Here is a 21,307-nt window from a genome sequence, read left to right on the forward strand (position 1 = left end):
TATCCCCGGTATAGTCAGGGGTTAATGGGAGTCGTCCCCGTTCCCCCAGTATACGGCCAGAACCATGGACCCGGTACTTGTGGTTCGGACTGTCTCCAACCAGCCATAATGTTGTGAGAGTGAAATTATGTCTAAGTCCAGCTTTGGTACATTAGAAGCAACTCTGAAACTTAACCTAAGCGTTTTTCGAAGCTACTTTTTGGCTAACTTCTTATAGGAAGGTCTAGGAGCTCTGAAAATGAACGTGCGCGTCTTTCACTCTTCCCGAGGGACTTAGAAAAATTTTGTGATATTTTTTATTAAAATGGTGTATAAGGGTATATATATAAATATATTTTATGCACTGTATATGAGCTGGCGATTTCTAAGTCTGTGGTTCCGAGAGGGGGTAACCAGGCTCACTAATAAAGGTCAAGCCACTTGGCTGCCAGAATGCCCTGCTTCAGCACAGACCAGAAAGGCATTGTGATAAGCGTATCCCCGGTATAGTCAGGGGTTAATGGGAGTCGTCCCCGTCCCCCCAGTATACGGCCAGAACCATGGACCCGGTACTTGTGGTTCGGACTCTCTCCAACCAGCTATAATGTTGTGAGAGTGAAATTATGTCTAAGTCCAGCTTTGGTACATTAGAAGCAACTCTGAAACTTAACCTAAGCGTTTTTCGAAGCTACTTTTTGGCTAACTTCTTATAGGAAGGTCTAGGAGCTCTGAAAATGAACGTGCGCGTCTTTCACTCTTCCCGAGGGACTTAGAAGAATTTTGTGATATTTTTTATTAAAATGGTGTATAAGGGTATATATATAAATATATTTTATGCACTGTATATGAGCTGGCGATTTCTAAGTCTGTGGTTCCGAGAGGGGGTAACCAGGCTCACTAATAAAGGTCAAGCCACTTGGCTGCCAGAATGCCCTGCTTCAGCACAGACCAGAAAGGCATTGTGATAAGCGTATCCCCGGTATAGTCAGGGGTTAATGGGAGTCGTCCCCGTCCCCCCAGTATACGGCCAGAACCATGGACCCGGTACTTGTGGTTCGGACTGTCTCCAACCAGCCATAATGTTGTGAGAGTGAAATTATGTCTAAGTCCAGCTTTGGTACATTAGAAGCAACTCTGAAACTTAACCTAAGCGTTTTTCGAAGCTACTTTTTGGCTAACTTCTTATAGGAAGGTCTAGGAGCTCTGAAAATGAACGTGCGCGTCTTTCACTCTTCCCGAGGGACTTAGAAGAATTTTGTGATATTTTTTATTAAATGGTGTATAAGGGTATATATATAAATATATTTTATGCACTGTATATGAGCTGGCGATTTCTAAGTCTGTGGTTCCGAGAGGGGGTAACCAGGCTCACTAATAAAGGTCAAGCCACTTGGCTGCCAGAATGCCCTGCTTCAGCACAGACCAGAAAGGCATTGTGATAAGCGTATCCCCGGTATAGTCAGGGGTTAATGGGAGTCGTCCCCGTTCCCCCAGTATACGGCCAGAACCATGGACCCGGTACTTGTGGTTCGGACTGTCTCCAACCAGCCATAATGTTGTGAGAGTGAAATTATGTCTAAGTCCAGCTTTGGTACATTAGAAGCAACTCTGAAACTTAACCTAAGCGTTTTTCGAAGCTACTTTTTGGCTAACTTCTTATAGGAAGGTCTAGGAGCTCTGAAAATGAACGTGCGCGTCTTTCACTCTTCCCGAGGGACTTAGAAGAATTTTGTGATATTTTTTATTAAAATGGTGTATAAGGGTATATATATAAATATATTTTATGCACTGTATATGAGCTGGCGATTTCTAAGTCTGTGGTTCCGAGAGGGGGTAACCAGGCTCACTAATAAAGGTCAAGCCACTTGGCTGCCAGAATGCCCTGCTTCAGCACAGACCAGAAAGGCATTGTGATAAGCGTATCCCCGGTATAGTCAGGGGTTAATGGGAGTCGTCCCCGTCCCCCCAGTATACGGCCAGAACCATGGACCCGGTACTTGTGGTTCGGACTCTCTCCAACCAGCTATAATGTTGTGAGAGTGAAATTATGTCTAAGTCCAGCTTTGGTACATTAGAAGCAACTCTGAAACTTAACCTAAGCGTTTTTCGAAGCTACTTTTTGGCTAACTTCTTATAGGAAGGTCTAGGAGCTCTGAAAATGAACGTGCGCGTCTTTCACTCTTCCCGAGGGACTTAGAAGAATTTTGTGATATTTTTTATTAAAATGGTGTATAAGGGTATATATATAAATATATTTTATGCACTGTATATGAGCTGGCGATTTCTAAGTCTGTGGTTCCGAGAGGGGGTAACCAGGCTCACTAATAAAGGTCAAGCCACTTGGCTGCCAGAATGCCCTGCTTCAGCACAGACCAGAAAGGCATTGTGATAAGCGTATCCCCGGTATAGTCAGGGGTTAATGGGAGTCGTCCCCGTCCCCCCAGTATACGGCCAGAACCATGGACCCGGTACTTGTGGTTCGGACTGTCTCCAACCAGCCATAATGTTGTGAGAGTGAAATTATGTCTAAGTCCAGCTTTGGTACATTAGAAGCAACTCTGAAACTTAACCTAAGCGTTTTTCGAAGCTACTTTTTGGCTAACTTCTTATAGGAAGGTCTAGGAGCTCTGAAAATGAACGTGCGCGTCTTTCACTCTTCCCGAGGGACTTAGAAGAATTTTGTGATATTTTTTATTAAATGGTGTATAAGGGTATATATATAAATATATTTTATGCACTGTATATGAGCTGGCGATTTCTAAGTCTGTGGTTCCGAGAGGGGGTAACCAGGCTCACTAATAAAGGTCAAGCCACTTGGCTGCCAGAATGCCCTGCTTCAGCACAGACCAGAAAGGCATTGTGATAAGCGTATCCCCGGTATAGTCAGGGGTTAATGGGAGTCGTCCCCGTTCCCCCAGTATACGGCCAGAACCATGGACCCGGTACTTGTGGTTCGGACTGTCTCCAACCAGCCATAATGTTGTGAGAGTGAAATTATGTCTAAGTCCAGCTTTGGTACATTAGAAGCAACTCTGAAACTTAACCTAAGCGTTTTTCGAAGCTACTTTTTGGCTAACTTCTTATAGGAAGGTCTAGGAGCTCTGAAAATGAACGTGCGCGTCTTTCACTCTTCCCGAGGGACTTAGAAGAATTTTGTGATATTTTTTATTAAAATGGTGTATAAGGGTATATATATAAATATATTTTATGCACTGTATATGAGCTGGCGATTTCTAAGTCTGTGGTTCCGAGAGGGGGTAACCAGGCTCACTAATAAAGGTCAAGCCACTTGGCTGCCAGAATGCCCTGCTTCAGCACAGACCAGAAAGGCATTGTGATAAGCGTATCCCCGGTATAGTCAGGGGTTAATGGGAGTCGTCCCCGTCCCCCCAGTATACGGCCAGAACCATGGACCCGGTACTTGTGGTTCGGACTCTCTCCAACCAGCTATAATGTTGTGAGAGTGAAATTATGTCTAAGTCCAGCTTTGGTACATTAGAAGCAACTCTGAAACTTAACCTAAGCGTTTTTCGAAGCTACTTTTTGGCTAACTTCTTATAGGAAGGTCTAGGAGCTCTGAAAATGAACGTGCGCGTCTTTCACTCTTCCCGAGGGACTTAGAAGAATTTTGTGATATTTTTTATTAAAATGGTGTATAAGGGTATATATATAAATATATTTTATGCACTGTATATGAGCTGGCGATTTCTAAGTCTGTGGTTCCGAGAGGGGGTAACCAGGCTCACTAATAAAGGTCAAGCCACTTGGCTGCCAGAATGCCCTGCTTCAGCACAGACCAGAAAGGCATTGTGATAAGCGTATCCCCGGTATAGTCAGGGGTTAATGGGAGTCGTCCCCGTCCCCCCAGTATACGGCCAGAACCATGGACCCGGTACTTGTGGTTCGGACTCTCTCCAACCAGCCATAATGTTGTGAGAGTGAAATTATGTCTAAGTCCAGCTTTGGTACATTAGAAGCAACTCTGAAACTTAACCTAAGCGTTTTTCGAAGCTACTTTTTGGCTAACTTCTTATAGGAAGGTCTAGGAGCTCTGAAAATGAACGTGCGCGTCTTTCACTCTTCCCGAGGGACTTAGAAGAATTTTGTGATATTTTTTATTAAATGGTGTATAAGGGTATATATATAAATATATTTTATGCACTGTATATGAGCTGGCGATTTCTAAGTCTGTGGTTCCGAGAGGGGGTAACCAGGCTCACTAATAAAGGTCAAGCCACTTGGCTGCCAGAATGCCCTGCTTCAGCACAGACCAGAAAGGCATTGTGATAAGCGTATCCCCGGTATAGTCAGGGGTTAATGGGAGTCGTCCCCGTCCCCCCAGTATACGGCCAGAACCATGGACCCGGTACTTGTGGTTCGGACTGTCTCCAACCAGCCATAATGTTGTGAGAGTGAAATTATGTCTAAGTCCAGCTTTGGTACATTAGAAGCAACTCTGAAACTTAACCTAAGCGTTTTTCGAAGCTACTTTTTGGCTAACTTCTTATAGGAAGGTCTAGGAGCTCTGAAAATGAACGTGCGCGTCTTTCACTCTTCCCGAGGGACTTAGAAGAATTTTGTGATATTTTTTATTAAAATGGTGTATAAGGGTATATATATAAATATATTTTATGCACTGTATATGAGCTGGCGATTTCTAAGTCTGTGGTTCCGAGAGGGGGTAACCAGGCTCACTAATAAAGGTCAAGCCACTTGGCTGCCAGAATGCCCTGCTTCAGCACAGACCAGAAAGGCATTGTGATAAGCGTATCCCCGGTATAGTCAGGGGTTAATGGGAGTCGTCCCCGTCCCCCCAGTATACGGCCAGAACCATGGACCCGGTACTTGTGGTTCGGACTCTCTCCAACCAGCTATAATGTTGTGAGAGTGAAATTATGTCTAAGTCCAGCTTTGGTACATAAGAAGCAACTCTGAAACTTAACCTAAGCGTTTTTCGAAGCTACTTTTTGGCTAACTTCTTATAGGAAGGTCTAGGAGCTCTGAAAATGAACGTGCGCGTCTTTCACTCTTCCCGAGGGACTTAGAAGAATTTTGTGATATTTTTTATTAAAATGGTGTATAAGGGTATATATATAAATATATTTTATGCACTGTATATGAGCTGGCGATTTCTAAGTCTGTGGTTCCGAGAGGGGGTAACCAGGCTCACTAATAAAGGTCAAGCCACTTGGCTGCCAGAATGCCCTGCTTCAGCACAGACCAGAAAGGCATTGTGATAAGCGTATCCCCGGTATAGTCAGGGGTTAATGGGAGTCGTCCCCGTCCCCCCAGTATACGGCCAGAACCATGGACCCGGTACTTGTGGTTCGGACTCTCTCCAACCAGCTATAATGTTGTGAGAGTGAAATTATGTCTAAGTCCAGCTTTGGTACATTAGAAGCAACTCTGAAACTTAACCTAAGCGTTTTTCGAAGCTACTTTTTGGCTAACTTCTTATAGGAAGGTCTAGGAGCTCTGAAAATGAACGTGCGCGTCTTTCACTCTTCCCGAGGGACTTAGAAGAATTTTGTGATATTTTTTATTAAAATGGTGTATAAGGGTATATATATAAATATATTTTATGCACTGTATATGAGCTGGCGATTTCTAAGTCTGTGGTTCCGAGAGGGGGTAACCAGGCTCACTAATAAAGGTCAAGCCACTTGGCTGCCAGAATGCCCTGCTTCAGCACAGACCAGAAAGGCATTGTGATAAGCGTATCCCCGGTATAGTCAGGGGTTAATGGGAGTCGTCCCCGTCCCCCCAGTATACGGCCAGAACCATGGACCCGGTACTTGTGGTTCGGACTCTCTCCAACCAGCTATAATGTTGTGAGAGTGAAATTATGTCTAAGTCCAGCTTTGGTACATTAGAAGCAACTCTGAAACTTAACCTAAGCGTTTTTCGAAGCTACTTTTTGGCTAACTTCTTATAGGAAGGTCTAGGAGCTCTGAAAATGAACGTGCGCGTCTTTCACTCTTCCCGAGGGACTTAGAAGAATTTTGTGATATTTTTTATTAAAATGGTGTATAAGGGTATATATATAAATATATTTTATGCACTGTATATGAGCTGGCGATTTCTAAGTCTGTGGTTCCGAGAGGGGGTAACCAGGCTCACTAATAAAGGTCAAGCCACTTGGCTGCCAGAATGCCCTGCTTCAGCACAGACCAGAAAGGCATTGTGATAAGCGTATCCCCGGTATAGTCAGGGGTTAATGGGAGTCGTCCCCGTCCCCCCAGTATACGGCCAGAACCATGGACCCGGTACTTGTGGTTCGGACTCTCTCCAACCAGCTATAATGTTGTGAGAGTGAAATTATGTCTAAGTCCAGCTTTGGTACATTAGAAGCAACTCTGAAACTTAACCTAAGCGTTTTTCGAAGCTACTTTTTGGCTAACTTCTTATAGGAAGGTCTAGGAGCTCTGAAAATGAACGTGCGCGTCTTTCACTCTTCCCGAGGGACTTAGAAGAATTTTGTGATATTTTTTATTAAAATGGTGTATAAGGGTATATATATAAATATATTTTATGCACTGTATATGAGCTGGCGATTTCTAAGTCTGTGGTTCCGAGAGGGGGTAACCAGGCTCACTAATAAAGGTCAAGCCACTTGGCTGCCAGAATGCCCTGCTTCAGCACAGACCAGAAAGGCATTGTGATAAGCGTATCCCCGGTATAGTCAGGGGTTAATGGGAGTCGTCCCCGTCCCCCCAGTATACGGCCAGAACCATGGACCCGGTACTTGTGGTTCGGACTCTCTCCAACCAGCCATAATGTTGTGAGAGTGAAATTATGTCTAAGTCCAGCTTTGGTACATTAGAAGCAACTCTGAAACTTAACCTAAGCGTTTTTCGAAGCTACTTTTTGGCTAACTTCTTATAGGAAGGTCTAGGAGCTCTGAAAATGAACGTGCGCGTCTTTCACTCTTCCCGAGGGACTTAGAAGAATTTTGTGATATTTTTTATTAAATGGTGTATAAGGGTATATATATAAATATATTTTATGCACTGTATATGAGCTGGCGATTTCTAAGTCTGTGGTTCCGAGAGGGGGTAACCAGGCTCACTAATAAAGGTCAAGCCACTTGGCTGCCAGAATGCCCTGCTTCAGCACAGACCAGAAAGGCATTGTGATAAGCGTATCCCCGGTATAGTCAGGGGTTAATGGGAGTCGTCCCCGTCCCCCCAGTATACGGCCAGAACCATGGACCCGGTACTTGTGGTTCGGACTGTCTCCAACCAGCCATAATGTTGTGAGAGTGAAATTATGTCTAAGTCCAGCTTTGGTACATTAGAAGCAACTCTGAAACTTAACCTAAGCGTTTTTCGAAGCTACTTTTTGGCTAACTTCTTATAGGAAGGTCTAGGAGCTCTGAAAATGAACGTGCGCGTCTTTCACTCTTCCCGAGGGACTTAGAAGAATTTTGGGATATTTTTTATTAAATGGTGTATAAGGGTATATATATAAATATATTTTATGCACTGTATATGAGCTGGCGATTTCTAAGTCTGTGGTTCCGAGAGGGGGTAACCAGGCTCACTAATAAAGGTCAAGCCACTTGGCTGCCAGAATGCCCTGCTTCAGCACAGACCAGAAAGGCATTGTGATAAGCGTATCCCCGGTATAGTCAGGGGTTAATGGGAGTCGTCCCCGTCCCCCCAGTATACGGCCAGAACCATGGACCCGGTACTTGTGGTTCGGACTGTCTCCAACCAGCCATAATGTTGTGAGAGTGAAATTATGTCTAAGTCCAGCTTTGGTACATTAGAAGCAACTCTGAAACTTAACCTAAGCGTTTTTCGAAGCTACTTTTTGGCTAACTTCTTATAGGAAGGTCTAGGAGCTCTGAAAATGAACGTGCGCGTCTTTCACTCTTCCCGAGGGACTTAGAAGAATTTTGGGATATTTTTTATTAAATGGTGTATAAGGGTATATATATAAATATATTTTATGCACTGTATATGAGCTGGCGATTTCTAAGTCTGTGGTTCCGAGAGGGGGTAACCAGGCTCACTAATAAAGGTCAAGCCACTTGGCTGCCAGAATGCCGTGCTTCAGCACAGACCAGAAAGGCATTGTGATAAGCGTATCCCCGGTATAGTCAGGGGTTAATGGGAGTCGTCCCCGCCCCCCCAGTATACGGCCAGAACCATGGACCCGGTACTTGTGGTTCGGACTGTCTCCAACCAGCCATAATGTTGTGAGAGTGAAATTATGTCTAAGTCCAGCTTTGGTACATTAGAAGCAACTCTGAAACTTAACCTAAGCGTTTTTCGAAGCTACTTTTTAGCTAACTTCTTATAGGAAGGTCTAGGAGCTCTGAAAATGAACGTGCGCGTCTTTCACTCTTCCCGAGGGACTTAGAAGAATTTTGTGATATTTTTTATTAAAATGGTGTATAAGGGTATATATATAAATATATTTTATGCACTGTATATGAGCTGGCGATTTCTAAGTCTGTGGTTCCGAGAGGGGGTAACCAGGCTCACTAATAAAGGTCAAGCCACTTGGCTGCCAGAATGCCCTGCTTCAGCACAGACCAGAAAGGCATTGTGATAAGCGTATCCCCGGTATAGTCAGGGGTTAATGGGAGTCGTCCCCGTCCCCCCAGTATACGGCCAGAACCATGGACCCGGTACTTGTGGTTCGGACTGTCTCCAACCAGCCATAATGTTGTGAGAGTGAAATTATGTCTAAGTCCAGCTTTGGTACATTAGAAGCAACTCTGAAACTTAACCTAAGCGTTTTTCGAAGCTACTTTTTGGCTAACTTCTTATAGGAAGGTCTAGGAGCTCTGAAAATGAACGTGCGCGTCTTTCACTCTTCCCGAGGGACTTAGAAGAATTTTGTGATATTTTTTATTAAATGGTGTATAAGGGTATATATATAAATATATTTTATGCACTGTATATGAGCTGGCGATTTCTAAGTCTGTGGTTCCGAGAGGGGGTAACCAGGCTCACTAATAAAGGTCAAGCCACTTGGCTGCCAGAATGCCCTGCTTCAGCACAGACCAGAAAGGCATTGTGATAAGCGTATCCCCGGTATAGTCAGGGGTTAATGGGAGTCGTCCCCGTCCCCCCAGTATACGGCCAGAACCATGGACCCGGTACTTGTGGTTCGGACTGTCTCCAACCAGCCATAATGTTGTGAGAGTGAAATTATGTCTAAGTCCAGCTTTGGTACATTAGAAGCAACTCTGAAACTTAACCTAAGCGTTTTTCGAAGCTACTTTTTGGCTAACTTCTTATAGGAAGGTCTAGGAGCTCTGAAAATGAACGTGCGCGTCTTTCACTCTTCCCGAGGGACTTAGAAGAATTTTGTGATATTTTTTATTAAATGGTGTATAAGGGTATATATATAAATATATTTTATGCACTGTATATGAGCTGGCGATTTCTAAGTCTGTGGTTCCGAGAGGGGGTAACCAGGCTCACTAATAAAGGTCAAGCCACTTGGCTGCCAGAATGCCGTGCTTCAGCACAGACCAGAAAGGCATTGTGATAAGCGTATCCCCGGTATAGTCAGGGGTTAATGGGAGTCGTCCCCGCCCCCCCAGTATACGGCCAGAACCATGGACCCGGTACTTGTGGTTCGGACTGTCTCCAACCAGCCATAATGTTGTGAGAGTGAAATTATGTCTAAGTCCAGCTTTGGTACATTAGAAGCAACTCTGAAACTTAACCTAAGCGTTTTTCGAAGCTACTTTTTGGCTAACTTCTTATAGGAAGGTCTAGGAGCTCTGAAAATGAACGTGCGCGTCTTTCACTCTTCCCGAGGGACTTAGAAGAATTTTGTGATATTTTTTATTAAAATGGTGTATAAGGGTATATATATAAATATATTTTATGCACTGTATATGAGCTGGCGATTTCTAAGTCTGTGGTTCCGAGAGGGGGTAACCAGGCTCACTAATAAAGGTCAAGCCACTTGGCTGCCAGAATGCCCTGCTTCAGCACAGACCAGAAAGGCATTGTGATAAGCGTATCCCCGGTATAGTCAGGGGTTAATGGGAGTCGTCCCCGTCCCCCCAGTATACGGCCAGAACCATGGACCCGGTACTTGTGGTTCGGACTGTCTCCAACCAGCCATAATGTTGTGAGAGTGAAATTATGTCTAAGTCCAGCTTTGGTACATTAGAAGCAACTCTGAAACTTAACCTAAGCGTTTTTCGAAGCTACTTTTTGGCTAACTTCTTATAGGAAGGTCTAGGAGCTCTGAAAATGAACGTGCGCGTCTTTCACTCTTCCTGAGGGACTTAGAAGAATTTTGTGATATTTTTTATTAAATGGTGTATAAGGGTATATATATAAATATATTTTATGCACTGTATATGAGCTGGCGATTTCTAAGTCTGTGGTTCCGAGAGGGGGTAACCAGGCTCACTAATAAAGGTCAAGCCACTTGGCTGCCAGAATGCCCTGCTTCAGCACAGACCAGAAAGGCATTGTGATAAGCGTATCCCCGGTATAGTCAGGGGTTAATGGGAGTCGTCCCCGTCCCCCCAGTATACGGCCAGAACCATGGACCCGGTACTTGTGGTTCGGACTCTCTCCAACCAGCCATAATGTTGTGAGAGTGAAATTATGTCTAAGTCCAGCTTTGGTACATTAGAAGCAACTCTGAAACTTAACCTAAGCGTTTTTCGAAGCTACTTTTTGGCTAACTTCTTATAGGAAGGTCTAGGAGCTCTGAAAATGAACGTGCGCGTCTTTCACTCTTCCCGAGGGACTTAGAAGAAATTTGTGATATTTTTTATTAAAATGGTGTATAAGGGTATATATATATAAATATATTTTATGCACTGTATATGAGCTGGCGATTTCTAAGTCTGTGGTTCCGAGAGGGGGTAACCAGGCTCACTAATAAAGGTCAAGCCACTTGGCTGCCAGAATGCCCTGCTTCAGCACAGACCAGAAAGGCATTGTGATAAGCGTATCCCCGGTATAGTCAGGGGTTAATGGGAGTCGTCCCCGTCCCCCCAGTATACGGCCAGAACCATGGACCCGGTACTTGTGGTTCGGACCCTCTCCAACCAGCCATAATGTTGTGAGAGTGAAATTATGTCTAAGTCCAGCTTTGGTACATTAGAAGCAACTCTGAAACTTAACCTAAGCGTTTTTCGAAGCTACTTTTTGGCTAACTTCTTATAGGAAGGTCTAGGAGCTCTGAAAATGAACGTGCGCGTCTTTCACTCTTCCCGAGGGACTTAGAAGAATTTTGTGATATTTTTTATTAAAATGGTGTATAAGGGTATATATATAAATATATTTTATGCACTGTATATGAGCTGGCGATTTCTAAGTCTGTGGTTCCGAGAGGGGGTAACCAGGCTCACTAATAAAGGTCAAGCCACTTGGCTGCCAGAATGCCGTGCTTCAGCACAGACCAGAAAGGCATTGTGATAAGCGTATCCCCGGTATAGTCAGGGGTTAATGGGAGTCGTCCCCGCCCCCCCAGTATACGGCCAGAACCATGGACCCGGTACTTGTGGTTCGGACTGTCTCCAACCAGCCATAATGTTGTGAGAGTGAAATTATGTCTAAGTCCAGCTTTGGTACATTAGAAGCAACTCTGAAACTTAACCTAAGCGTTTTTCGAAGCTACTTTTTGGCTAACTTCTTATAGGAAGGTCTAGGAGCTCTGAAAATGAACGTGCGCGTCTTTCACTCTTCCCGAGGGACTTAGAAGAATTTTGTGATATTTTTTATTAAAATGGTGTATAAGGGTATATATATAAATATATTTTATGCACTGTATATGAGCTGGCGATTTCTAAGTCTGTGGTTCCGAGAGGGGGTAACCAGGCTCACTAATAAAGGTCAAGCCACTTGGCTGCCAGAATGCCCTGCTTCAGCACAGACCAGAAAGGCATTGTGATAAGCGTATCCCCGGTATAGTCAGGGGTTAATGGGAGTCGTCCCCGTCCCCCCAGTATACGGCCAGAACCATGGACCCGGTACTTGTGGTTCGGACTCTCTCCAACCAGCCATAATGTTGTGAGAGTGAAATTATGTCTAAGTCCAGCTTTGGTACATTAGAAGCAACTCTGAAACTTAACCTAAGCGTTTTTCGAAGCTACTTTTTGGCTAACTTCTTATAGGAAGGTCTAGGAGCTCTGAAAATGAACATGCGCGTCTTTCACTCTTCCCGAGGGACTTAGAAGAATTTTGTGATATTTTTTATTAAATGGTGTATAAGGGTATATATATAAATATATTTTATGCACTGTATATGAGCTGGCGATTTCTAAGTCTGTGGTTCCGAGAGGGGGTAACCAGGCTCACTAATAAAGGTCAAGCCACTTGGCTGCCAGAATGCCCTGCTTCAGCACAGACCAGAAAGGCATTGTGATAAGCGTATCCCCGGTATAGTCAGGGGTTAATGGGAGTCGTCCCCGTCCCCCCAGTATACGGCCAGAACCATGGACCCGGTACTTGTGGTTCGGACTCTCTCCAACCAGCCATAATGTTGTGAGAGTGAAATTATGTCTAAGTCCAGCTTTGGTACATTAGAAGCAACTCTGAAACTTAACCTAAGCGTTTTTCGAAGCTACTTTTTGGCTAACTTCTTATAGGAAGGTCTAGGAGCTCTGAAAATGAACGTGCGCGTCTTTCACTCTTCCCGAGGGACTTAGAAGAAATTTGTGATATTTTTTATTAAAATGGTGTATAAGGGTATATATATATAAATATATTTTATGCACTGTATATGAGCTGGCGATTTCTAAGTCTGTGGTTCCGAGAGGGGGTAACCAGGCTCACTAATAAAGGTCAAGCCACTTGGCTGCCAGAATGCCCTGCTTCAGCACAGACCAGAAAGGCATTGTGATAAGCGTATCCCCGGTATAGTCAGGGGTTAATGGGAGTCGTCCCCGTCCCCCCAGTATACGGCCAGAACCATGGACCCGGTACTTGTGGTTCGGACCCTCTCCAACCAGCCATAATGTTGTGAGAGTGAAATTATGTCTAAGTCCAGCTTTGGTACATTAGAAGCAACTCTGAAACTTAACCTAAGCGTTTTTCGAAGCTACTTTTTGGCTAACTTCTTATAGGAAGGTCTAGGAGCTCTGAAAATGAACGTGCGCGTCTTTCACTCTTCCCGAGGGACTTAGAAGAATTTTGTGATATTTTTTATTAAAATGGTGTATAAGGGTATATATATAAATATATTTTATGCACTGTATATGAGCTGGCGATTTCTAAGTCTGTGGTTCCGAGAGGGGGTAACCAGGCTCACTAATAAAGGTCAAGCCACTTGGCTGCCAGAATGCCCTGCTTCAGCACAGACCAGAAAGGCATTGTGATAAGCGTATCCCCGGTATAGTCAGGGGTTAATGGGAGTCGTCCCCGTCCCCCCAGTATACGGCCAGAACCATGGACCCGGTACTTGTGGTTCGGACTCTCTCCAACCAGCCATTATGTTGTGAGAGTGAAATTATGTCTAAGTCCAGCTTTGGTACATTAGAAGCAACTCTGAAACTTAACCTAAGCGTTTTTCGAAGCTACTTTTTGGCTAACTTCTTATAGGAAGGTCTAGGAGCTCTGAAAATGAACGTGCGCGTCTTTCACTCTTCCCGAGGGACTTAGAAGAATTTTGTGATATTTTTTATTAAATGGTGTATAAGGGTATATATATAAATATATTTTATGCACTGTATATGAGCTGGCGATTTCTAAGTCTGTGGTTCCGAGAGGGGGTAACCAGGAACACTAATAAAGTTCAAGCCACTTGGCTGCCAGAATGCCCTGCTTCAGCACAGACCAGAAAGGCATTGTGATAAGCGTATCCCCGGTATAGTCAGGGGTTAATGGGAGTCGTCCCCGTCCCCCCAGTATACGGCCAGAACCATGGACCCGGTACTTGTGGTTCGGACTCTCTCCAACCAGCCATAATGTTGTGAGAGTGAAATTATGTCTAAGTCCAGCTTTGGTACATTAGAAGCAACTCTGAAACTTAACCTAAGCGTTTTTCGAAACTACTTTTTGGCTAACTTCTTATAGGAAGGTCTAGGAGCTCTGAAAATGAACGTGCGCGTCTTTCACTCTTCCCGAGGGACTTAGAAAAATTTTGTGATATTTTTTATTAAAATGGTGTATAAGGGTATATATATAAATATATTTTATGCACTGTATATGAGCTGGCGATTTCTAAGTCTGTGGTTCCGAGAGGGGGTAACCAGGCTCACTAATAAAGGTCAAGCCACTTGGCTGCCAGAATGCCCTGCTTCAGCACAGACCAGAAAGGCATTGTGATAAGCGTATCCCCGGTATAGTCAGGGGTTAATGGGAGTCGTCCCCGTCCCCCCAGTATACGGCCAGAACCATGGACCCGGTACTTGTGGTTCGGACTGTCTCCAACCAGCCATAATGTTGTGAGAGTGAAATTATGTCTAAGTCCAGCTTTGGTACATTAGAAGCAACTCTGAAACTTAACCTAAGCGTTTTTCGAAGCTACTTTTTGGCTAACTTCTTATAGGAAGGTCTAGGAGCTCTGAAAATGAACGTGCGCGTCTTTCACTCTTCCCGAGGGACTTAGAAGAATTTTGTGATATTTTTTATTAAATGGTGTATAAGGGTATATATATAAATATATTTTATGCACTGTATATGAGCTGGCGATTTCTAAGTCTGTGGTTCCGAGAGGGGGTAACCAGGCTCACTAATAAAGGTCAAGCCACTTGGCTGCCAGAATGCCGTGCTTCAGCACAGACCAGAAAGGCATTGTGATAAGCGTATCCCCGGTATAGTCAGGGGTTAATGGGAGTCGTCCCCGCCCCCCCAGTATACGGCCAGAACCATGGACCCGGTACTTGTGGTTCGGACCCTCTCCAACCAGCCATAATGTTGTGAGAGTGAAATTATGTCTAAGTCCAGCTTTGGTACATTAGAAGCAACTCTGAAACTTAACCTAAGCGTTTTTCGAAGCTACTTTTTGGCTAACTTCTTATAGGAAGGTCTAGGAGCTCTGAAAATGAACGTGCGCGTCTTTCACTCTTCCCGAGGGACTTAGAAGAATTTTGTGATATTTTTTATTAAAATGGTGTATAAGGGTATATATATAAATATATTTTATGCACTGTATATGAGCTGGCGATTTCTAAGTCTGTGGTTCCGAGAGGGGGTAACCAGGCTCACTAATAAAGGTCAAGCCACTTGGCTGCCAGAATGCCCTGCTTCAGCACAGACCAGAAAGGCATTGTGATAAGCGTATCCCCGGTATAGTCAGGGGTTAATGGGAGTCGTCCCCGTCCCCCCAGTATACGGCCAGAACCATGGACCCGGTACTTGTGGTTCGGACTCTCTCCAACCAGCCATTATGTTGTGAGAGTGAAATTATGTCTAAGTCCAGCTTTGGTACATTAGAAGCAACTCTGAAACTTAACCTAAGCGTTTTTCGAAGCTACTTTTTGGCTAACTTCTTATAGGAAGGTCTAGGAGCTCTGAAAATGAACGTGCGCGTCTTTCACTCTTCCCGAGGGACTTAGAAGAATTTTGTGATATTTTTTATTAAATGGTGTATAAGGGTATATATATAAATATATTTTATGCACTGTATATGAGCTGGCGATTTCTAAGTCTGTGGTTCCGAGAGGGGGTAACCAGGAACACTAATAAAGTTCAAGCCACTTGGCTGCCAGAATGCCCTGCTTCAGCACAGACCAGAAAGGCATTGTGATAAGCGTATCCCCGGTATAGTCAGGGGTTAATGGGAGTCGTCCCCGTCCCCCCAGTATACGGCCAGAACCATGGACCCGGTACTTGTGGTTCGGACTCTCTCCAACCAGCCATAATGTTGTGAGAGTGAAATTATGTCTAAGTCCAGCTTTGGTACATTAGAAGCAACTCTGAAACTTAACCTAAGCGTTTTTCGAAACTACTTTTTGGCTAACTTCTTATAGGAAGGTCTAGGAGCTCTGAAAATGAACGTGCGCGTCTTTCACTCTTCCCGAGGGACTTAGAAGAATTTTGTGATATTTTTTATTAAAATGGTGTATAAGGGTATATATATAAATATATTTTATGCACTGTATATGAGCTGGCGATTTCTAAGTCTGTGGTTCCGAGAGGGGGTAACCAGGCTCACTAATAAAGGTCAAGCCACTTGGCTGCCAGAATGCCCTGCTTCAGCACAGACCAGAAAGGCATTGTGATAAGCGTATCCCCGGTATAGTCAGGGGTTAATGGGAGTCGTCCCCGTCCCCCCAGTATACGGCCAGAACCATGGACCCGGTACTTGTGGTTCGGACTGTCTCCAACCAGCCATAATGTTGTGAGAGTGAAATTATGTCTAAGTCCAGCTTTGGTACATTAGAAGCAACTCTGAAACTTAACCTAAGCGTTTTTCGAAGCTACTTTTTGGCTAACTTCTTATAGGAAGGTCTAGGAGCTCTGAAAATGAACGTGCGCGTCTTTCACTCTTCCCGAGGGACTTAGAAGAATTTTGTGATATTTTTTATTAAATGGTGTATAAGGGTATATATATAAATATATTTTATGCACTGTATATGAGCTGGCGATTTCTAAGTCTGTGGTTCCGAGAGGGGGTAACCAGGCTCACTAATAAAGGTCAAGCCACTTGGCTGCCAGAATGCCGTGCTTCAGCACAGACCAGAAAGGCATTGTGATAAGCGTATCCCCGGTATAGTCAGGGGTTAATGGGAGTCGTCCCCGCCCCCCCAGTATACGGCCAGAACCATGGACCCGGTACTTGTGGTTCGGACTGTCTCCAACCAGCCATAATGTTGTGAGAGTGAAATTATGTCTAAGTCCAGCTTTGGTACATTAGAAGCAACTCTGAAACTTAACCTAAGCGTTTTTCGAAGCTACTTTTTGGCTAACTTCTTATAGGAAGGTCTAGGAGCTCTGAAAATGAACGTGCGCGTCTTTCACTCTTCCCGAGGGACTTAGAAGAATTTTGTGATATTTTTTATTAAAATGGTGTATAAGGGTATATATATAAATATATTTTATGCACTGTATATGAGCTGGCGATTTCTAAGTCTGTGGTTCCGAGAGGGGGTAACCAGGCTCACTAATAAAGGTCAAGCCACTTGGCTGCCAGAATGCCCTGCTTCAGCACAGACCAGAAAGGCATTGTGATAAGCGTATCCCCGGTATAGTCAGGGGTTAATGGGAGTCGTCCCCGTCCCCCCAGTATACGGCCAGAACCATGGACCCGGTACTTGTGGTTCGGACTCTCTCCAACCAGCCATTATGTTGTGAGAGTGAAATTATGTCTAAGTCCAGCTTTGGTACATTAGAAGCAACTCTGAAACTTAACCTAAGCGTTTTTCGAAGCTACTTTTTGGCTAACTTCTTATAGGAAGGTCTAGGAGCTCTGAAAATGAACGTGCGCGTCTTTCACTCTTCCCGAGGGACTTAGAAGAATTTTGTGATATTTTTTATTAAATGGTGTATAAGGGTATATATATAAATATATTTTATGCACTGTATATGAGCTGGCGATTTCTAAGTCTGTGGTTCCGAGAGGGGGTAACCAGGAACACTAATAAAGTTCAAGCCACTTGGCTGCCAGAATGCCCTGCTTCAGCACAGACCAGAAAGGCATTGTGATAAGCGTATCCCCGGTATAGTCAGGGGTTAATGGGAGTCGTCCCCGTCCCCCCAGTATACGGCCAGAACCATGGACCCGGTACTTGTGGTTCGGACTCTCTCCAACCAGCCATAATGTTGTGAGAGTGAAATTATGTCTAAGTCCAGCTTTGGTACATTAGAAGCAACTCTGAAACTTAACCTAAGCGTTTTTCGAAACTACTTTTTGGCTAACTTCTTATAGGAAGGTCTAGGAGCTCTGAAAATGAACGTGCGCGTCTTTCACTCTTCCCGAGGGACTTAGAAGAATTTTGTGATATTTTTTATTAAAATGGTGTATAAGGGTATATATATAAATATATTTTATGCACTGTATATGAGCTGGCGATTTCTAAGTCTGTGGTTCCGAGAGGGGGTAACCAGGCTCACTAATAAAGGTCAAGCCACTTGGCTGCCAGAATGCCCTGCTTCAGCACAGACCAGAAAGGCATTGTGATAAGCGTATCCCCGGTATAGTCAGGGGTTAATGGGAGTCGTCCCCGTCCCCCCAGTATACGGCCAGAACCATGGACCCGGTACTTGTGGTTCGGACTGTCTCCAACCAGCCATAATGTTGTGAGAGTGAAATTATGTCTAAGTCCAGCTTTGGTACATTAGAAGCAACTCTGAAACTTAACCTAAGCGTTTTTCGAAGCTACTTTTTGGCTAACTTCTTATAGGAAGGTCTAGGAGCTCTGAAAATGAACGTGCGCGTCTTTCACTCTTCCCGAGGGACTTAGAAGAATTTTGTGATATTTTTTATTAAATGGTGTATAAGGGTATATATATAAATATATTTTATGCACTGTATATGAGCTGGCGATTTCTAAGTCTGTGGTTCCGAGAGGGGGTAACCAGGCTCACTAATAAAGGTCAAGCCACTTGGCTGCCAGAATGCCGTGCTTCAGCACAGACCAGAAAGGCATTGTGATAAGCGTATCCCCGGTATAGTCAGGGGTTAATGGGAGTCGTCCCCGCCCCCCCAGTATACGGCCAGAACCATGGACCCGGTACTTGTGGTTCGGACTGTCTCCAACCAGCCATAATGTTGTGAGAGTGAAATTATGTCTAAGTCCAGCTTTGGTACATTAGAAGCAACTCTGAAACTTAACCTAAGCGTTTTTCGAAGCTACTTTTTGGCTAACTTCTTATAGGAAGGTCTAGGAGCTCTGAAAATGAACGTGCGCGTCTTTCACTCTTCCCGAGGGACTTAGAAGAATTTTGTGATATTTTTTATTAAAATGGTGTATAAGGGTATATATATAAATATATTTTATGCACTGTATATGAGCTGGCGATTTCTAAGTCTGTGGTTCCGAGAGGGGGTAACCAGGCTCACTAATAAAGGTCAAGCCACTTGGCTGCCAGAATGCCCTGCTTCAGCACAGACCAGAAAGGCATTGTGATAAGCGTATCCCCGGTATAGTCAGGGGTTAATGGGAGTCGTCCCCGTCCCCCCAGTATACGGCCAGAACCATGGACCCGGTACTTGTGGTTCGGACTGTCTCCAACCAGCCATAATGTTGTGAGAGTGAAATTATGTCTAAGTCCAGCTTTGGTACATTAGAAGCAACTCTGAAACTTAACCTAAGCGTTTTTCGAAGCTACTTTTTGGCTAACTTCTTATAGGAAGGTCTAGGAGCTCTGAAAATGAACGTGCGCGTCTTTCACTCTTCCCGAGGGACTTAGAAGAATTTTGTGATATTTTTTATTAAATGGTGTATAAGGGTATATATATAAATATATTTTATGCACTGTATATGAGCTGGCGATTTCTAAGTCTGTGGTTCCGAGAGGGGGTAACCAGGCTCACTAATAAAGGTCAAGCCACTTGGCTGCCAGAATGCCGTGCTTCAGCACAGACCAGAAAGGCATTGTGATAAGCGTATCCCCGGTATAGTCAGGGGTTAATGGGAGTCGTCCCCGCCCCCCCAGTATACGGCCAGAACCATGGACCCGGTACTTGTGGTTCGGACTGTCTCCAACCAGCCATAATGTTGTGAGAGTGAAATTATGTCTAAGTCCAGCTTTGGTACATTAGAAGCAACTCTGAAACTTAACCTAAGCGTTTTTCGAAGCTACTTTTTGGCTAACTTCTTATAGGAAGGTCTAGGAGCTCTGAAAATGAACGTGCGCGTCTTTCACTCTTCCCGAGGGACTTAGAAGAATTTTGTGATATTTTTTATTAAATGGTGTATAAGGGTATATATATAAATATATTTTATGCACTGTATATGAGCTGGCGATTTCTAAGTCTGTGGTTCCGAGAGGGGGTAACCAGGCTCACTAATAAAGGTCAAGCCACTTGGCTGCCAGAATGCCGTGCTTCAGCACAGACCAGAAAGGCATTGTGATAAGCGTATCCCCGGTATAGTCAGGGGTTAATGGGAGTCGTCCCCGCCCCCCCAGTATACGGCCAGAACCATGGACCCGGTACTTGTGGTTCGGACTGTCTCCAACCAGCCATAATGTTGTGAGAGTGAAATTATGTCTAAGTCCAGCTTTGGTACATTAGAAGCAACTCTGAAACTTAACCTAAGCGTTTTTCGAAGCTACTTTTTGGCTAACTTCTTATAGGAAGGTCTAGGAGCTCTGAAAATGAACGTGCGCGTCTTTCACTCTTCCCGAGGGACTTAGAAGAATTTTGTGATATTTTTTATTAAAATGGTGTATAAGGGTATATATATAAATATATTTTATGCACTGTATATGAGCTGGCGATTTCTAAGTCTGTGGTTCCGAGAGGGGGTAACCAGGCTCACTAATAAAGGTCAAGCCACTTGGCTGCCAGAATGCCCTGCTTCAGCACAGACCAGAAAGGCATTGTGATAAGCGTATCCCCGGTATAGTCAGGGGTTAATGGGAGTCGTCCCCGTCCCCCCAGTATACGGCCAGAACCATGGACCCGGTACTTGTGGTTCGGACTCTCTCCAACCAGCCATAATGTTGTGAGAGTGAAATTATGTCTAAGTCCAGCTTTGGTACATTAGAAGCAACTCTGAAACTTAACCTAAGCGTTTTTCGAAGCTACTTTTTGGCTAACTTCTTATAGGAAGGTCTAGGAGCTCTGAAAATGAACGTGCGCGTCTTTCACTCTTCCCGAGGGACTTAGAAGAATTTTGTGATATTTTTTATTAAATGGTGTATAAGGGTATATATATAAATATATTTTATGCACTGTATATGAGCTGGCGATTTCTAAGTCTGTGGTTCCGAGAGGGGGTAACCAGGCTCACTAATAAAGGTCAAGCCACTTGGCTGCCAGAATGCCCTGCTTCAGCACAGACCAGAAAGGCATTGTGATAAGCGTATCCCCGGTATAGTCAGGGGTTAATGGGAGTCGTCCCCGTCCCCCCAGTATACGGCCAGAACCATGGACCCGGTACTTGTGGTTCGGACTCTCTCCAACCAGCCATAATGTTGTGAGAGTGAAATTATGTCTAAGTCCAGCTTTGGTACATTAGAAGCAACTCTGAAACTTAACCTAAGCGTTTTTCGAAGCTACTTTTTGGCTAACTTCTTATAGGAAGGTCTAGGAGCTCTGAAAATGAACGTGCGCGTCTTTCACTCTTCCCGAGGGACTTAGAAGAAATTTGTGATATTTTTTATTAAAATGGTGTATAAGGGTATATATATATAAATATATTTTATGCACTGTATATGAGCTGGCGATTTCTAAGTCTGTGGTTCCGAGAGGGGGTAACCAGGCTCACTAATAAAGGTCAAGCCAC

The sequence above is a fragment of the Ascaphus truei genome, unplaced genomic scaffold, assembly GCF_040206685.1.
Source record: "Ascaphus truei isolate aAscTru1 unplaced genomic scaffold, aAscTru1.hap1 HAP1_SCAFFOLD_1543, whole genome shotgun sequence".
NCBI classification, from domain to species: domain Eukaryota; kingdom Metazoa; phylum Chordata; class Amphibia; order Anura; family Ascaphidae; genus Ascaphus; species Ascaphus truei.